General features: G+C 39.9%; 1 non-coding gene across 1 annotated transcript; it reads right to left on the bottom strand.

Moving 5' to 3' along the window:
• Positions 1-642: 642 nt before the first annotated feature.
• Positions 643-753, bottom strand: LOC137730379 (small nucleolar RNA R71). The gene has a single exon (XR_011068139.1). It is a non-coding gene; the product is annotated as a small nucleolar RNA R71 (small nucleolar RNA).
• Positions 754-5,093: the final 4,340 nt, after the last annotated feature.

Below are 5,093 nucleotides of genomic sequence, written 5' to 3'. Positions count from 1 at the left end.
TTATAATTGCTTGTTTTGATATTAAACCTTGTTCTTTTCATTTTAAGTAGATTTCTGATTTTTATTCAAACTTGTTTTATCTTGTTTCAGGTAGTATATGTCAAATAGACTTGCTGAATTAGGCCAAAGAATTGAACGGTTAAAGGGCAACACTTTGGAAAGCTTTGTGCCAACAAGTTCCTCCATTGTCTGTGAAGAAGAGGAAGGGAAACCGTCTAGTCCAATAAGTGAAGGATCTGAGCACTTTAATTGGGAAAGAGAAGAAGAGATGGCGGGCAACCAAGATGATCTTCGAGCTTTGGAGGATTTTGCTCAACCAATCATACCAAATTCACCTTCATGCATCTTGCTGCCCACAGAAGCTAGAAACTATGATCTTAAATCTTCACATTTCCATATGTTTCCTTCTTTTTATGGCTTACCTAATGAAGATCCTTTAGCTCATATTAAAGAATTTTACAATGTTGTGAGTGGGTTACCTTTACAGGGAGTAAGTGAAGCAAATCTGAGGATGAGAGTGTTCCCTTACACCTTGAAAGATAAGGCCAAGGGTTGGTTAATGACTCTAGTACCTGGTTCACTCACCACATGGGATGCCGTGGCTAAGAAGTTTTTGGAAAAGTTCTTTTCCACTCAAAAGACAGCCACATTAAGGGGACAAATCTTCAACTTCAAACAAGATGATGGAGAACCTTTCAATAAGTGTTGGGAGCGCTTTAAAGGCCTTTTGTTGCAATGTCCACACCATGGGTTACCTCTTCACTTACAAATGCAAATTTTCTATGATGGACTAACCCAAACATGTCAATCAACTGTTGATAATGCAGTAGGTGGAGCTTTGAAGAAAAAGAATGCTCAAGAGTCATATAACATTTATGAGATGTTGGGATCTAATGCTCAACACAAAGATGTAAGGGGTAAGAGAGTTGGAGTATATGAAACAAGCTCTAATCATGATCTTTCTTTGCAGGTAGCTAACCTAGAAAAGAAGCTTGAATCCGTGCTCAACATGGTGCCAAAAGCAAGTGAAGTGTGTGCCATTTGCAACATACCAAGCCACCTTACTCATCAATGTCCATCTAGGGAGGCTTACCCCGAGTATGTCCAAGAGCAAGTGAACCTCATGAATTCTTACAATCAAAGGCCAAGGAATGATGTGTATTCCAATACATATAACCCAAGTTGGAGAGATCATCCCAATCTTTCGTGGAAGAACAACAATCAATTCCAAAACTTCCAACCAAAACCTATTCTTGAGGATACGGTTAAATTGTTAGCCCAAAATACCTTGCAATTCCAACAAACCACCAATAGCACTCTCCAACAACATTCGGCGGCTCTAACCAAAATGGAGACACAATTGGGGCAGATTGCAGATGCCTTGAGCCAAAGAGAGGTTGGAAAGTTTCCAAGCCAACCCGTGATACTCCAAAGGAACCAAGAGCAAGCCAAAGCAATCACTACACTTAAAAGTGGTAAGGTTATCAATAATAGAGTTGGCAATGAAGTTACTAATGAATCTGATCATGTGAATGCAGGGGTTACTCAAGGAGAAAATGAGAAACCAAATGAGGAACCAAGCCATGCTACTCCCTCGTTTGAAGCACCAAATCTTCACAAGGCCGAGAAACCTTACACTCCACCAATACCATTCCCTGGAAGACTTGCCAAGAGTAAGCAGGATAAGTCATTTAAGGAAATTTTTGATATTCTAAGTAAGGTAAATGTTAACTTACCTTTGCTTGATGTCATTAGGAACATGCCAGCTTATGGGAAGTTCTTCAAAGAGTTAAACAACTACAAAAGGAAGTATGGACCACATGAGAAGGTAGTGGTGTCCGAGAATGTAAGTGCCGTGTTGCAAAGAAAACTTCCACGAAAGCTCAAGGATCTAGGAAGTTTTTCTATCAACATCACCATAGGGGACAAGAAGGTAGAGAAGGCGATGCTTGACTTAGGTGCTAGCATCAACTTAATGCCTTATTCCGTGTACCTTCAACTAGGTTTGGGGGAATTGAAAGCCACCACCATCTCATTACAACTTGCGGACAGATCCGTGAAATATCCAAGAGGTATAGTAGAGGATATTCTAGTTCAAATTGATAAACTAATCTTGCCTGCAGATTTTGTAGTGTTGGACATGGAAGAAGCTCCTATACATAACCGAGAGTTGCCTATTTTGCTTGGGAGACCGTTTATGGCCACGGCCAAGACCATCATTGATGTGCAAAATGGACTCCTCACTATGACAGTGCTAGGAGAGACCGTTCAATTCAAAGTGTTTGAGTCTCTTTCACATCCTTCTTCATCTCTTGATTGTTATGCCATTGATGTGCTTGATTCGCTTGTTTTCGCTAAGTTCTTGCAGGCACAATCTAATGAACCATTACAAACTGTTTTGAGTCAATCTCAAGATGAGTTTGATGAAGAAGATGCACTCATGGAAGAGGTAGCTGCCTTGGAAGCATTGGCACCGTATCCTTTGAATATTTTACCTCTTTTAGAGCCTTTAGAACCATCGAGGTCACATTTAACCCCTTCCACTATTAAGGCACCAAAACTTGAACTTAAACCACTTCCACCACATCTAAAGTATGCATATCTAGCTGAATTTGAAACTCTTCCAGTTATCATAACTTCTGACCTCACCCCAAATGAAGAAGATAAACTAATTAGGGTGTTAAAAGAGTTCAAATCAGTTATTGGTTGGTCTATTGCAGATATCAAGGGAATAAGCCCTACCATGTGCATGCATAGGATTCTTTTGGAAGAGGGAGCAAAGTCAACCCGTGAACCACAAAGGAGGCTCAATCCACACATGAAGGAAGTTGTGAGGAATGAAGTGTTGAAGTTGTTAGATGTGGGGATCATATATCCCATTTCTGATAACAAATGGGTGAGTGCTATTCAGGTGGTACCTAAGAAGGTGGGAATCACGGTGATGAAGAATGAAAACAAAGAGCTTGTGCCCACAAAGCACACGGCTAGTTGGCGTGTTTGCACCGATTACAGGAAGTTGAATTCTAGCACTAGAAAAGATTACTTTCCTATGCCTTTCATAGATCAAATGCTTGAGAGATTGGCAGGTTACTCACACTATTGTTTTCTTGATGGTTACTCAGGTTACAATCAAATTGCAATTGCTCCGGAGGATCAAGAGAAAACTACCTTTACTTACCCGTTTGGCACATTTGCATATAGGAGAATGCCTTTTGGACTTTGCAATGCTCCAGCAACATTCCAAAGATGCATATTGGCAATCTTTTCTGACATGGTAGAAAGATTCATTGAGGTATTTATGGATGACTTTTCAGTGTTTGGTTCCTCTTTTGATGAATGTCTTAACCATCTCTCTTTAGTACTTCAAAGATGTCAGGAAACAAATTTGGTTCTCAATTGGGAAAAGTGCCAATTTATGGTGAAACAAGGAATTGTGTTGGGGCATGTAATCTCTAGCCAAGGAATGGAGGTGGACAAAGCCAAAATTGACATCATCACCAATATGGCAGCTCCCACAACCGTGAAGGGAGTAAGAAGTTTTTTGGGACATGCGGGTTTTTATCGTCGTTTCATTAAGAACTTTTCAATGATCACTCGTCCATTATGCAATCTGTTAGCTAAAGATGTTGTATTTCATTTTGATAAAGCTTGTATGGATGCATTCAATACTTTGAAACATGAATTAACCTCAACCCCTATTATTATGGCACCAGATTGGTCTTTACCTTTTGAATTAATGTGTGATGCCTCTGACTATGCTATTGGTGCAGTTTTAGGGCAAAGGGTGAACAAGCTCCCACACGTGATCTACTATGCAAGCCGGACTCTAAATGATGCTCAACTTAACTATTCCACAACTGAAAAGGAGTTGCTTGCTATTGTTTTTGCCTTAGAGAAGTTTCGGTCATATCTTGTTGGATCAAAAGTTATTGTGTTTTCTGATCATGCAGCCCTTAGGTACTTGATGACAAAAAAGGATGCTAAGCCACGCTTAATTAGATGGATACTCTTACTACAAGAGTTTGACTTGGAAATTCGAGATAAGAAGGGAAGTGATAATGTTGTGGCTGACCATTTGTCACGGCTCAATGAAAACCATGGAGTTGGACAACCTTTGCTTCTAAATGAATCATTTCCTGATGAACAACTCCTTGTTATTCAAGAAAAAGAACCATGGTATGCTGATTTTGTTAATTATCTTGTTTGTGGTATAATTAGAAATGACCTTTCTTTTCAGGAAAGAAAGAAGTTCCTTGCCATGGTAAAGCACTACGTTTGGGACGAACCATATTTGTTTAAATATTGCCCTGACCAAATCATTAGGAGGTGTGTCCCAGAGAGTGAGCAACAAAGCATTCTAACGTTCAGCCATACATTGGCATGTGGAGGACATTTTGGTGCCAAAAAGACATCTCTAAAGGTTTTACAATCTGGTTTCTTTTGGCCTACGTTATTCAAAGATGCTTTTGATTTTTGTTCTAAGTGTGATAGGTGCCAGAAAATGGGGAACATTAGCCGAAGAAATGAGATGCCATTGAACAACATTTTGGTGGTGGAGCTCTTTGATGTTTGGGGAATCGATTTCATGGGACCATTTCCATCCTCTTTTGGTTACTTATACATATTAGTGGCAGTAGATTATGTATCCAAATGGGTTGAAGCCATTGCTACAATAACTAATGATCATAAGGTTGTTTTGAATTTTCTTAAAGATGTGATTTTTTGTAGGTTTGGAACCCCAAGAGCTATTATTAGTGATGGTGGCAGCCATTTCTGCAACAAACCCTTTGAATCCTTGATGAAGAAGTACAACATCAACCACAAAGTGGCAACCCCGTACCATCCTCAAACCTCAGGACAAGTGGAGATTAGCAATAGGGAGATCAAGAACATTTTGATGAAGACCGTAAGCCCTACAAGGAAGGATTGGTCACTGAGGTTGAATGATGCACTATGGGCATATAGAACAGCAGATAAGACCCCCATTAGCATGAGCCCTTATCGCCTTGTGTTTGGGAAAGCTTGTCATTTGCCAATGGAGCTTGAACACCGTGCATATTGGGCCATCAAGAAGTTCAACTTTGATTACAAGG

Source organism: Pyrus communis, chromosome 10, assembly GCF_041283825.1.
Source record: "Pyrus communis isolate YQ-2024b chromosome 10, ASM4128382v1, whole genome shotgun sequence".
Taxonomy (NCBI): domain Eukaryota; kingdom Viridiplantae; phylum Streptophyta; class Magnoliopsida; order Rosales; family Rosaceae; genus Pyrus; species Pyrus communis.
This window is presented reverse-complemented; position numbering and strand designations above follow the sequence as displayed.